General features: G+C 43.0%; 1 protein-coding gene across 3 annotated transcripts in view; it reads right to left on the bottom strand.

Moving 5' to 3' along the window:
- RAD54L2 (RAD54 like 2) overlaps positions 1-3361 on the bottom strand; it is a 116732-nt gene extending 113371 nt beyond the window's left edge. Inside the window, exons 1-2 of one of the 3 annotated variants that reach the window (XM_043587461.1) lie at positions 3127-3361; positions 713-857 (exon numbers count right to left, since the gene is read on the bottom strand). The gene's annotated coding sequence lies outside the window, so the exon portion shown is untranslated. The remainder of the gene's footprint in view (positions 1-712; positions 858-3126) is intronic. The other 2 variants (XM_043587462.1, XM_043587464.1) reach the window with 2 other exon arrangements.
- Between the last annotated feature and the right edge of the window lie 9699 nt (positions 3362-13060).

Raw genomic sequence — 13060 nt, 5'->3', positions numbered from 1 at the left:
GCGTCCAACTTCGGCTCAGGTCATGATCTCACAGTTCGTGAGTTCGAGCCCCGCGTGGGGCTCTGTGCTGGCAGCTCAGAGCCTGGAGCCTCCTTCGGAGTCTGTGTCTCCCTCTCTCTGACCCTTCCCCGCTCATGCTCTGTTTCTCTCTGTCTCTCAAAACTGAATAAACGTTAAAAATTAAAAAAAAAAAAAAAAAAAACATATGTTGGGGCACCTGGGTGGTTCAGTCGGTTAAGCTTCTGACTTCCACTCAGGTCATGATCTCACGGTCCATGAGTTCAAGCCCGACATCAGGCTCTGTGCTGACAGCTCAGAGCCTGGAGCCTGCTTTGGATTCTGTGTCTCCGTCTCTCTCTGCCCCTCCCCCACTTGTGCTCTGTCTCTCTATCAAAAATAAATAAAATGTAATAATAAAAAATTTTTTTTCAAAACAACATATGTAAACCATTTTTTCCTTTTCTTTGATCAAGTGAACATTCTAGACAGAAAATGAAAGATATTTTAAAGAATTTATCATGTGAGTGCCTTGGATTTTTAGCCAAAATATAAACACAGAGAGAGAAGAGAGCAAAGGACAGAATTTCATTCTACTAGATCAGAATGGAGATTAACGATTAAGGCAAAAAAATTTTTTTTCAAATATAATTTACATTATATTGTATGCAGTGAAAACCAAGAGGCAAGCAATTTCAAATAGACTGAGCCTTACCTCAATCTTATTCCTCCTGTTCTAGGGGACAGCACTCCAAGTGATCAGCAGACACTCCCAGCCTACATACAGTGAACCAGACAAAGGGGGTAAGCAACGCCTTCATGCTCCCAAACCACAGTGGAAAGGAAAGTGTGACGGCTTCCTGGGGAACCCAAGCACATATACAGTATTTATAAATCACTATTCACAAACACACACAGAAACAAAATGTTACCTGTGGTTTGTCTACAGAAATACTTAAAGTTAACAGGTGTATTTAAATTAATGCAAAAACAATCCCATACTAATGTGAACACATTATAGCTCACCTTTTTCACGAAAATACATGAAGACAATCAATTTTCACTAGTCAGAATTAATACTGTATAAAAAACTTCATTCAGCAGCTTTACCAATTAAAAGCATAATATACCTGAACCACTTCTTCTTTCACAGACCTATAGCCACTTCTGAACTAAGAACTACTATTAAAATGCCAAAAATATCACCATTGTAAAGATGCCCAACACAATACCTGTCATAATTCAACAGACACTGGTTTATGAAAGAGTTAACTATTTAAAATATAAAAATTTAAAAGAGACAGAAATCAAGGGACATACAGGATTTTTTAAAGATTAAGGGGGGAAAACCAGAACTATTAGTACAACCTACAGATAGTCAGAATTACCTCACATTTCACTGAAAATTTATAGACTCCAACTGGGCAGTACCTCTTAACACTCTAAATAAACTCAGAAGGTGCAATGGTCTGATACTGCCATTTGTTGTATAGAGTTTGATACCTCATCTACAGACAACACACCAACTTTGCCTGAATGCTACACACAGAGCTCTGGTGCACAGCTGCAGGCCTCAGAGCTGGAGTTTGCACACTGCCTTCAATAATACAGATGAGACACAGTGTGCAGACCAAATTCACTGAAGATGGAGAACACTTCTAGTGAAGAAGATAATGTTCTGTAAAAGCTCAAATGGCAGTCACTAAGATTTAACAGATTCAACATAATGACTTCATGGCAGCAGGAGAAAATGAAGTTTCATGGATTAGGGATACAAAGAACATTTAAAAACATAAACTGTTAGGGTTTTCACATCCCTCTGTAGAGTTGCACACATTAAACAATGACACACAAATTAGTGAAAACAGGCTCTGAAATTAATTTAGATTTCTAAGAATTGGACTGAAAACCCCTAGAATTTACATATATTATGGTGTCTAAGTTTGTCTAGCATTACAAACAATAGCCACAGTCCTGAAATGAAAGTATGAGTCACAATTCAAAAACAGGAGGAAAAAAAAAAAAAAAGAAAAGTACAGAAGAAAGCTTTGGATCCAAATACCACAAAGATATTCTTTACTTAAAATACTGTCAAGGACAGCTACCATTCTGACTTGGAGTGAAAAGGAATGATTCCACAGTAGTCTTCTACTCTGGAACAAACTCATTCAGCCCCCAAAAGCCCTTTCCAGCCCCATCCACCTTGGTGTCCAGTCACTAAAATAGTCAGCCACATCCACTAGCAAGCACGGGAATTCTAACAGATCTGAGTCACCCACTCCCCCGCAGTAAGAGGTCATTCTCTATCAGAAAGCCCACTCTGCAAAGTTCTCCTGTTCATCTCCCAGACTGCCATCACCGTGGCCCACATAAAGCAACCTACCAAACTCGGCAGCCTACCAACACTTCTCTACACTCTCCAAATCACAACTCCAGCTCACCCTAACACCAAGGGAGGCAACGCTACTCACCGTGACACTCTGGTGACATTCAGTTCCCTGCCTGAGAACCCCTCAACGCCAGGATACGTCTGGGCCAGAGAATCCAGCTCTTTGCTCAACTCCTCTGTGCCCAGCTGAGCTTCCAGCCGTTCCAGGAACCAATCACTGGTTACCCCAGAGAAGCTAAACTCCCAGTGCCTCTACTCCCCAGCCAGACCCCAGTCGGCCAAGTTCACAGACGTGGGACGGAGGGGGCGCGGGGGGAGACACATCCCGATGTGCCTTAGGGACCAGGCACACGGAGGGCCCTAGAATTCCAAACGCAAGCCCCCCCCCCCCGCCCCCACATCCACCCCACTATGGTTAGCTTCCAGGGTGTCCGCATTAAGCGTCAAGAGCGCACACCACTGGAGTTAAGTCTCCGAGCCCCTGTGACTCCCTTTCCTGGCTACCAAGATACTAAATACCAAGCCACAGAGGCCCCGGGTCGAGGCCAAAACCCCAGCCAAGGCTCCGGCCACTGGAGTTCCCCAGTGGGGATCCAGCGCCCCAAGGCCCGGGCCGCTGGGACGGGCTTGCTGCCCCAGGCCGCTGAGCGCCACGGGCCCGGGCCGCGTCCCCACTCGGCCCCCATTGTTGCCGTCCCGGCGGCCCAAGCCCGGAGCCGGGGGCCAGCACCGGCACTCACCTCCTGCGCCGCGGCTCCGGGCCGCGCCGGGCCGGGCAGGGCCAACTGGCTGCGCTTCCCGCTTCTCCTGCTCGGCTGCGTCTGCGGCGGCGGGGGCGGAGGTGGCGGCTGAGGCGGGAAGCGGCCGGCCAGGCCCCGGCGCCGCGGGCTGGCTCGGGCCGAGAGTCGGTCTTCTCCGGCGGCGGCGCTCGCAGGCTCCTCTCGCGGTCCGCGCCACAAAGTGTCCCCCTCCTGGACCGCGCGCCCGGCCGCCCGGACGGGAACACGCGCCGCCGACAGGAAAGTTCCGCTGAGAGCTGCCCGGAGGCCGTTCTTCCCCAGTGCCGGGTGGACCGTAATTCGTCCCTAGATAGAACCATCTGTGCTACAGATGACCGTTTCAGGAGTAAATGTGGCACGAAAATCCCAGGCCTGAATCCACCTGGGAATGGTTCCGGGGTGGGTGGGACAGAATGGGTTTGCACCCCACCAGCCACCAGTGCTTCAATTGAGCCTCGGTTCCTCCTTATTCCTCACTTGGGGGAGGCTTGTGAGGATTGAATGCGATGATGCAAGTGGCTGGCACGGAGATATGGGGCTCAACATTGAGGCACGGTCATTGGCAATGCTGCCAATGATGATCGCTGGTATTACTACCGTCTCATACAGAGTTTGTGCACAGCCCTCAAGGACCCATGAAATTGATGTGTGCCATGTAACTCTCGGTTTTCCCCCCTCCACCCCCACCTCCTGTCCCGTTTCCTGTTGTCTGAGGCTATCTTCAGAATTTCCTGAAAGAGCAGCAGGGACAAGAAAGGGCTTTTTAAATCACTGACACGGGGGAGTGGGGGGGGGGGGCGGGCGGATGGGTATGGAGCGGTTGGAAGGGTAAGGATGCAGATTCTCCTTCCTTAAATTGGGAATTGCTGCCCTGTGGGCGCCAGTTAATGAGAAGAGTGTATTGTGTCAGCTCTCTCCACTACAGCCCCAGGTCGTTATCCTCCTCCTCCTCCTCCTCCTCCTCCTCCTCCTCCTCCTCCTCCTCCGCCTCCTCCGCCTCCGCCTTCGCCTCCACCTCCTCCTCCCAGTAAGTGAACACTGGCAAGATGCTGAGAAAATTATAAAAGCAGATCTTTTTTTTTTTTTTTGGAAGACTTGTTTTGTTTTCCTCACAAAATCAAGAAGATAAAAAATCCTTTCTCTTCCCTACTTCCCTTTTCTTCTGAGCCTTCACACTTCTGGATATCAGACATAGTTATTTTTGGAACAAATTAGGTTATAAAAATGCAAGTGTGTGTTCCAAACTATGGGTGGGAATTTATATCTTCAGAGGTGCTCCAAAAAGTATTACAGCTTTCACACGTTCTCAAATTTCCCATTCTCAGTCCTGTGGCTACTGACACTCAGGAAAGTTTACCTTGATACCCTTCTCCCTTGTCTGAAGAGACTTTCCAAAGGGCTCTGATATCAGTCACTTGTACCTGAATGAAATTTTGTCACTGTGTCACACATATACACACATATATTTCCTTCTAGATTATCTTCTGGGAGTAAGGAAAGGACTCTGCCTGTCTAAAGGCATTGTGATAGCCATTTGGAAAACATCAGGCTCCTGGGTTAGAAAGCACACTCAAATCCTTTGAAGGCTCTGAGTTCCCTCAAGTAAGAGGAATTCATCCTAGGCTCTTAAAGGACAAAGGATCCCTCAAAAGCTGGTTCACTTCTCTCAGCATCCTGAGGTCAGATTAGCATTCTGATGCCTTTCTGCTCCACGCTTTGCATTTTCCCCAGTTGGTCTCTTAGCTTGGACTCTTGGTATGTGGCACATAAATGGATTTGGTGTCAAGGGCTGAAGCAAGTTTAGACAAGAATCTTAAAGATGACCAAAGGGAGAAGAAAGAGACCAGTGAGGCTGGGCAGAGGCTTGAAAAAGGAATCTTATTGTTTATCTCCCCCCTAAAAGACTAAATACACAACCATCAAAAATACCCACACTTACGTTCCTCCTTTGTCACTGAGGTTGGAGCAACAAGGGCCAGGGCTGGCTCCCCTGGTAATAGAAGCCCCTTCCATTCCCTCCTCCCAAGATGCTATTGCCCTTCTGTGACATCATGGTTTCCTTGGCTTCCAAAGCTTCCCTGACTACTTGGATGATGTTATGCTCTCACAACTACCTTTGGAGATCATGTTATCCCCAATCCACCTGTAGGAAAATGGGTTCTATTGGGGGGAATTTCTAGAGTGAGTTACATGTATACCTACCTATTGATGGCCCTACCTTCAAACGAGGTTTAAAAATCTGATATCTTCCTGAGACAAAACACATCAGCAACTTGCTAGTCAATCAGAAACTAGAACTAGGCCTTCTCCATCACTATGAACTCACACCTGGAAAAAACACCCTCTACCTTTACCCTGTTTCACCACCTCCTCATTCCATAGAAGCCAGCTCAATGCTTCCTCCATCAGCCAAACTTGAGCCCATCCCCACTTCTGGATGCCAAAGATCCTAGATGCCATCATCACTATGAGCCAGGTTCCAAAGTGGCAGATAATTTTGTCTCTTCAATAGCCATCCTATTCTTGGGATATTTTTTAAACGTTTTGTTTACACACCACTTCCCTCATACTAGATTATAATCTCTAGGAGGCTTTTTACAATTTTTTTAAAGTAGGCTCCACGCCTAATGTGGGGTGTGAACTCAAGACCCCGATATCAAGAGTCGCATGTTCTATCAACTGAGCCAGCCAGGTGCCCCTCTGGGAAGCTTTTTAAAGAAATCCACCGCAATGTCTAATGAAAGCCTGGAATAATTGCTGTACCATAAAATTCCATTTATGTTTGGCAATTACTTACTGGGTACCAGACACTGCACTGGATACTAGGGAATAGTAACAAGACATGCCAAGCATAACTATAAGCATTTTATAGGTATTAACTCATTTAATCTTTCCACTGACATTGAGGTATATACAATTAGCATCCCTTCGAAGTTGGAAAAAGTGCTTGGGGATCTTACTTGACAAGTAAGAAGAGGGTAGGGGTTTGAGTACAGGACATCTAGATCCAGAGCCCACTCTCATACCCACGCACTGAAGTGAATGAAGAACTATGCTTACAGTTGAGCTTGGAAGATTCTCATCTGTAGAGTGTTAGCTAATACAATCCTGTTCCATGTGGATGTTCATTCAGCAAACATTTATTGTCCCCAAACTGTATTTCAGGTGCTCACATAGGCCCCGAGGGAACACAGTGCTGAGCAAAAGAAAACACATCTCTGCCCTGAAGCATCTTACCTTCTAAACAGGAGAGACAAATAGTACAAAATGATTTCAAATTCTAATGAGTGCTGAAAAGAACATAAAACAGAGACTATGGGAGAGGCCATCAGGAGCAGGGAGGCATTTAATAAGACCCTGATGAGGTAAGCACTCCAAGAATGCTACAGAGAAGCATATAAAGGCTCAAGAAAGGAGAATTCTAGGCAGAAGGGCCAAAGCTCAGGGGCAGCATGGGGTGTGGTGAGAACCTCAGATGACTGTCCTAGAGAGTAGAGAAGTGGCTTGTAGCTTGCTCCCAAATTCTGTGGTGTTGAGGGATCACTTTTTAGGGCTGGCACTGGCTGGAAATGGTGTGAAAGATGCTGTTGATCAACTGTCCTAGGAAAGTAGCACACATTACTATAGTTATAAATGACCATGCGCATTTGTTAAGTCCATAGATAGTTGTCATGGGAACAGTTGCTTTTTAAAAAGTCCTACAGAGAATAATTCCATTCAGTTCCATCAAATTCATCAGCTTACTCAGAGAAGCCCTCCATGACTACCTACTCAATCTAAGTAACTGCCTAGTGACCATTAAACCACCCTATTTTCTCTATCTGCAGAAAATTTAATATTACCTGACATTTTTCTTCATAGGTTTATCATCTCTCTACCCTAATTAGATTGTGAGGTCCATGGAACAAGGAACCTTGTCAAGCTTACCCAGATCCCCAAGCCCTAAAAGAGGTACAGAAAAGCTCAATAGCTTTCAGCTTCAGCTGAAAGAAGAAGGGCCTTTAAGGATAATGTTTTGGATAGCAGAACAGCATGGAGCAAATCAGGGATCTAAGAGGACAAGAAATAAGTTATCCTACTTTTTTTTTTAAGTTTGCTTATTTATTTTGAGAGCGAGAGAAAGCATGGGTGGGGGAGGGGCAGAGAGAGAGAGAGAGAGAGAGACTCCCTAACAGGCTCTGCACTGTCAATGTGGAGCCTAATGTGGGGCTCAAACTCACAAACCATGAGATCATGACCTGAGCCGAAGTTGGATGCCTAGCTAAATGAGCCACCCAGGTGCACTAAGTCATCCTACCTCTTAATTCTAGAGAACAAACTGATGGGTACCAGAGGATGGGGGGAATGGGTGAAATAAGTGATGTGAATTAAGGAGTGTACTTGTGATGAGGACCAGGTGATTAAAATAAAAACTTAAAGGCACCTGGGTGGCTCAGTCAGTTAAGTGTTGGACTTCAGCTCAGGTCATGATCTCATGGTTCATGGGTTCCAGCCCTACATCAGGCTCTGTGCTGATAGCTCAGAGCCTGGAGCCTGCTTCAGATTCTGTGTCTCCCTCTCTCTCTGCCCCTCCCCAGCTCACACTCTGTCCCTCTCAAAAATAAATAAATATTAACAAATTTTTAAATAAATAAACTTAAGGGCACCTGTGTGGCTCAGGAGGTTGAGCATCCCACTCTTGATTTCCAATCAGGTCATGATCCCAGGGTTGTGAGATTGAGCCCGGCACCAGGCTCCATGCTGAGTGTGGAGCTTGCTTAAGGTTCTCTCTCTCCTGCTCATGCACTCCCTCTTAAAAAAAAAAAAAAAAACCTAACTTGGATGTATGTTTAAAAAATAAATTAAAAAGCGATTTATGCACCACCATTACAATATTAGAGTGCCCTGAATTTGACTGTATATTTAACTTTATCAATGAGTTTTATACTTTCATATGTTTTTATGTTGTTTCTAGGCATTCTTTCATGGGATTGAGCCCCATGTTAGGTTGTGCACTGGCAGTGCAGAGCCTGCTTGGGATTCTCTTGCTTCCTCTCTCACTGCCCCTCTCCCAGTCATGCTCCCTTCTCTTTCAAAATAAATAAATAAACATTAAAAAAAAAAAAAACTTAAAAAAAAGAAGTCATCCTAACTGGACTTCAGGGTTTGGCTTGATGAATTGGGATTCTAGATTTCTATTCTAGATTTAGTGGCTGAGGTTCTATTTAACCTACCCTCTGTTAAGGTTGGGTGGGTAATGTGAGGGGCCCTGGACTCCAGAGCCATGAAGATTTTACCTGCCCTTACTACACATGGATGCTCCCAGAGGTAGGGCTTGCCTTTCATGATAAAAACACTCAGAAAACTAGGAAGGAAGGGAACTTCCTTAATATGACAAAGGGCACTTATAAAAAATCCACAGCTAATATTGTACTCGATGGTGAAGTACTGAAAGCTTTGAAAGCTTTCTCCTCCAGACCAGGAACAAGACCAGGATGTCTATTTTTACCACTGCCATTTAATATTGTACTGGAAGTTCTAGTCAGAGCAATTAGGCAAGAAAAAAATGAAAAGCATCCAAATTGGCCCTTTTGTGATGAAAAAAAAAAACCACCTCAACAAACTAGGAATAGAAGAAACTTACCTCAACATAATAAAGGTCTTATTGAAAAGCCCATAGCTAACATCATAGTTAATGGTGAAAAACTGAAACTTTCTCTTCTAAGATCAGGAATAAGACAAGCATGCCCACTCTCATCATTTCTATCCAAGATAGTACTGGTGGTCCTAAGAGGAGCAATTAGGCAAGAAAAGGAAATAAAAGGCATCCAAATTGGAAAAGAGGAAGTAAAATTGTCTGTTCACAGATGACATGCTCTTATATGTAGAAAACTCTTAACATTCTACACCACCCAAAAAAGGACTAATAAACATTCAGCAAAGGTACAGGACACAAAACCAATATACAAAAATCAGTTGCATTTCTATACATAAACACTGAACAATCTGAAAAGGAAATTAAGAAAACCATCCTATTTACATTAGCATCAAAAAGAATAAAATACTTAGGAGTAAACTTAACCAGAGACAAAAGCCTTGTACTCTGAAAACCATAAAACATTGGTAAAAGAAATTAAATACAAAGAAATGGAGAGACATTCTGTTTTTATGGACTGGAAGACTTAATATTGTTGGATTCAATGCTACCCTAAACAGTCTACACATTTGATGCAATCCCCATCAAATTGCAAGGTGTTTTTGTTTCTGTCTTTTGCAGAAATGGAACAATCCATCCTAAATCATATGGAGTTGCAAGGGACTCCAAATGGCCAAAAATAATCTTGAAAAAGAAGAACAAAGCTGGAAATGATCCTGATTTGAAAACTTACTATAAAGCTACAGTAATCAAAACAGTGTGGTACTGGCATAGACAGGCATATAGACCAAATGGAATAGCATAGAACCCAGAAATAAAGCCTTGTGTATATGGTCACATGATTTTCTATAAGGATGCCAAGACTATTAAGTGGGAGAAAGGATGGTCTTTTCAATAAATGGTGCTGGGAAAACTGGATATCTACATGCAAAAGAAGGAAATTGGACCCTTACCTTACACCATATACAAAAATTAACTCAAAATGGATCAAATACCTAAATGTAAAACCTATCGCTATAAAACTCTTAAAAGAAAACATAGGGCAAGGCCGCCTGGGTGGCTCAGTTAGTTGAATGCCCAACTCTTGATATTGGCTCAGGTTATAATCCCAGGGCTGTGAGATCAAGCCCCCATCAGGCTCAGTGCTGAGCAGGGAGGCTGCTTAATATTCTCTCTCTCTCTCTCTCTCTCTCTCTCTCTCTCTCTCTCTCTCTCCCTTTCCTCCACTTGTGTTCTCTCTTTAAAAAAAAAAACAGGGGTGCCTGGGTGGCTCAGTTGGTTGAGCATCCAGCTTCAGCTGGGGTCATGATCTCACAGTTAGTGAGTTCGAGCCCCACGTCAGGCTCTGTGCTGACAGCTTGGAGCCTGCTCCGGATTCTGTGTCTCCCTCTCTTTGTGTCCCTCCCTTGCTTTTTTTCTCTCTCTCTCAAAAATAAATAACAATTTAAAACAAAAAAACAAAACAAAACAAAACAAAACAGGAGCACCTGGGCATCTCAGCTGATTGAGCATCCAACTTCCACTCAGCTCATGATCTCATGGTTCATGAGTTTGAGCCCCACATTGAGCTTGCTGCTGTCAGCGCAGAGTCCACTTCAAATACTCTATCCCCCTCTCTCTGTTCTGCCCCCTCTAGTGCTGTTTCTCTCAAAAATAAATAAAAATATTTTTAAAAGAAAAAAAAAACATAGGGCAATAGCTTTATGACATTGAATTTGGCAATGATTTCTTGGATAAGACAACAAAAGCACAGGCAACAAAAGAAATATATAGAGGCACCTGGGTGGCTCAGTCAGTTAAGCATCCAACTTTGGCTCAGGTCATGATCTCACGGTCTGTGAGTTGGAGCCCTGCCCCCACACCCTGTCGGGCTCTGTGCTGACAGCTCAGAGCCTGGAGCCTGGTACAGATTCTGTGTCTCCCCCTCTCTCTCTGCCCCTCCTCCACTGGTGCTCTCTCCCTCGCAAAATAAAAACATTTAAAAATTAAAAAAAAGAAAAATATATAAATTAAGTTTTATGAAAATGAAACACTGGTGTACATCAAAGTACACCAACAAAGAGTGAAAAAGATAAGCCATGGAATGAAAGAAATATTTCAAATCATGTATCTGATAAGGGATTGATATCCAGAATATGTAAAGAACTCCTAGAATTCAACAACAGAATACAAGTAACCAGACTGAAAATGAGCAAATGACTTGAATAGACATTTTTCTATAAAAGATACACAAATAGCTAGTAAGGATGTGAAAATATACTTAAAATCACTAATTATTAGGGAAATGCAAATAAAAACTACAATGAGATACTACTTCATACCCATTAGGATGTCTATTACAAAATAATGCAAAACAAAAACAAAAACAAAAAAACAAAAAACCCCCAGAAAATAATAAGTGTTAGAGAGGATATGGACACTAGAATACTTGTGTCTTGATGATAGGAATGTAAAATGTATAATCACTGTGGAAAACTGTTTGGCAGTTCCTCAAAAAGCTAAACGTAGAATTATTGTAACACAGGAATTTCATCCCTGGGGATGTACCCCCGAAGAATTGAGAACAGGGACTCACAAACAGATACTTGTATGCCAACATTCATTGCAACAATATTCACAGTATCCAAAAGGTGGAAATGCCCCAGTGTTTATCAGCAGATGAATGGATAAACAAAAGTAGTATATATATATACAATCGAATGTAATTTAGCCACAAAAAGGAATGAAGACATCCTGCTACATGCTATGACATGTAGTACCATATTGAAAATACACTAAGTAAATGAACACAAGAACTCACATGTTGTATGATTTCATTTATATGAAATATACAGAATAGGTAAATCCATAGAGACAGAAATCAGGGCTGGGGGTGGGGGAGCCGGCAATGGAATGGAAAGTAATTGCTTAATGGATATGGGGTTTTATTTTGAGGTGATGAAAATATTTTAAAAGCAGGTAGAAGTGGTGATTGTATAACATTGTGAATTGTTCATTTAAAGTGGTTAACTTATGTGAATTTTACCTCAATTTTAACATTTTATTTATTTTGCAGAGAGTGTGAGCAGGGGAGGGGTAGAAAGAGAGGGGGACAGAGGATCCACAGTGGGCTCCATGCTGACACCAGAGAGCCAGATGCAGGGCTTGAACTCATAAACCGCAAGATTATGTCCTGAGGCGAAGTTGGATGCTCAACCAACTGAGCCACCCAGGTGCCCCAATTTTACCTCAATTTTAAAAAATCAAAAAACAAGCTTAGAGAGGTTGAGTTGCTTGAGATCTCACAGCCACTAACTAGTGGAACCAGAATTTGAACTCAGATCTGAGAATTCAAATTAAATACATACATACATACATACATACACACATACATACATATTTTTAAGATGTTTAGGGAAAGTGGGAGAATTTATTTACTTCAAGGGTAAATGACTTATACTGTTTTTTTTCTGAGAGCATGCTTATTATTTATAAGGGAGAAGAAATGATGCTTTCCACACAGTAGGTGTTCAATAGCTCTTTTTCTGAAATGGTCATCATTTACAGGCTCCATGGTCTGGAGATAATTTGAGAGTATCTGGAAGGAGTTATAACTCCCTCCAAGCAGTGAAGGGTTCTTCCTCAAGAATGGGGGTTGGGGAGGAACCATCTCCTCCCACATGTTGTATGACCTTGGGCAAATCACTTAACCTCCCTGAGATGAGTTCTTCATCTGTAAAATGCAAATAATATGCTTGCAATGGTGAAAAAGAAATGAGAAAATGGCTATAAACTTTCTTTGGAAGTGTTAAATGTATGTGCACGTTTATTTAGTTCAGAAAAAATTAGGCTAACATTTTCACTGTTAAGTCACTCCCACTATCTTCTAGAGATGATCACAAGCTCACACTCACCTCTCCAAGAGATTGGCTGGGATTCCCAAGACTCAGCTGTACTGCTGTAATTATCTTGGGCACCTATTTCATTATTATTGTAAATTATATTTGACTCCTCCAGATGGGACCAGGTTGGTCCATCTCAGTAGCCCCAAGTCTACTACAAAATTGGGTTCCACTAACATGTATTGAACAGAATATTGAACAGAATATTAGGGGTGTCCACAGTCGTCATGTTGCCATCAGGGGATTCAGGTTCATCAAAAAACCCTGGGGATTTGTTATATAAAAGTGAAAAACCACAGCCCCTGAGACTCTTGGGAGATACAGGCACACAAACATAATTATTTTACAGCCTTAATCCCTGTGAGAACAAACTACGAGT

The sequence above is a fragment of the Prionailurus bengalensis genome, chromosome A2 (assembly GCF_016509475.1).
Source record: "Prionailurus bengalensis isolate Pbe53 chromosome A2, Fcat_Pben_1.1_paternal_pri, whole genome shotgun sequence".
NCBI classification, from domain to species: domain Eukaryota; kingdom Metazoa; phylum Chordata; class Mammalia; order Carnivora; family Felidae; genus Prionailurus; species Prionailurus bengalensis.
Note: the sequence above shows the minus strand (reverse complement) of the source record. Positions and strands in the feature narration are given on the sequence as shown.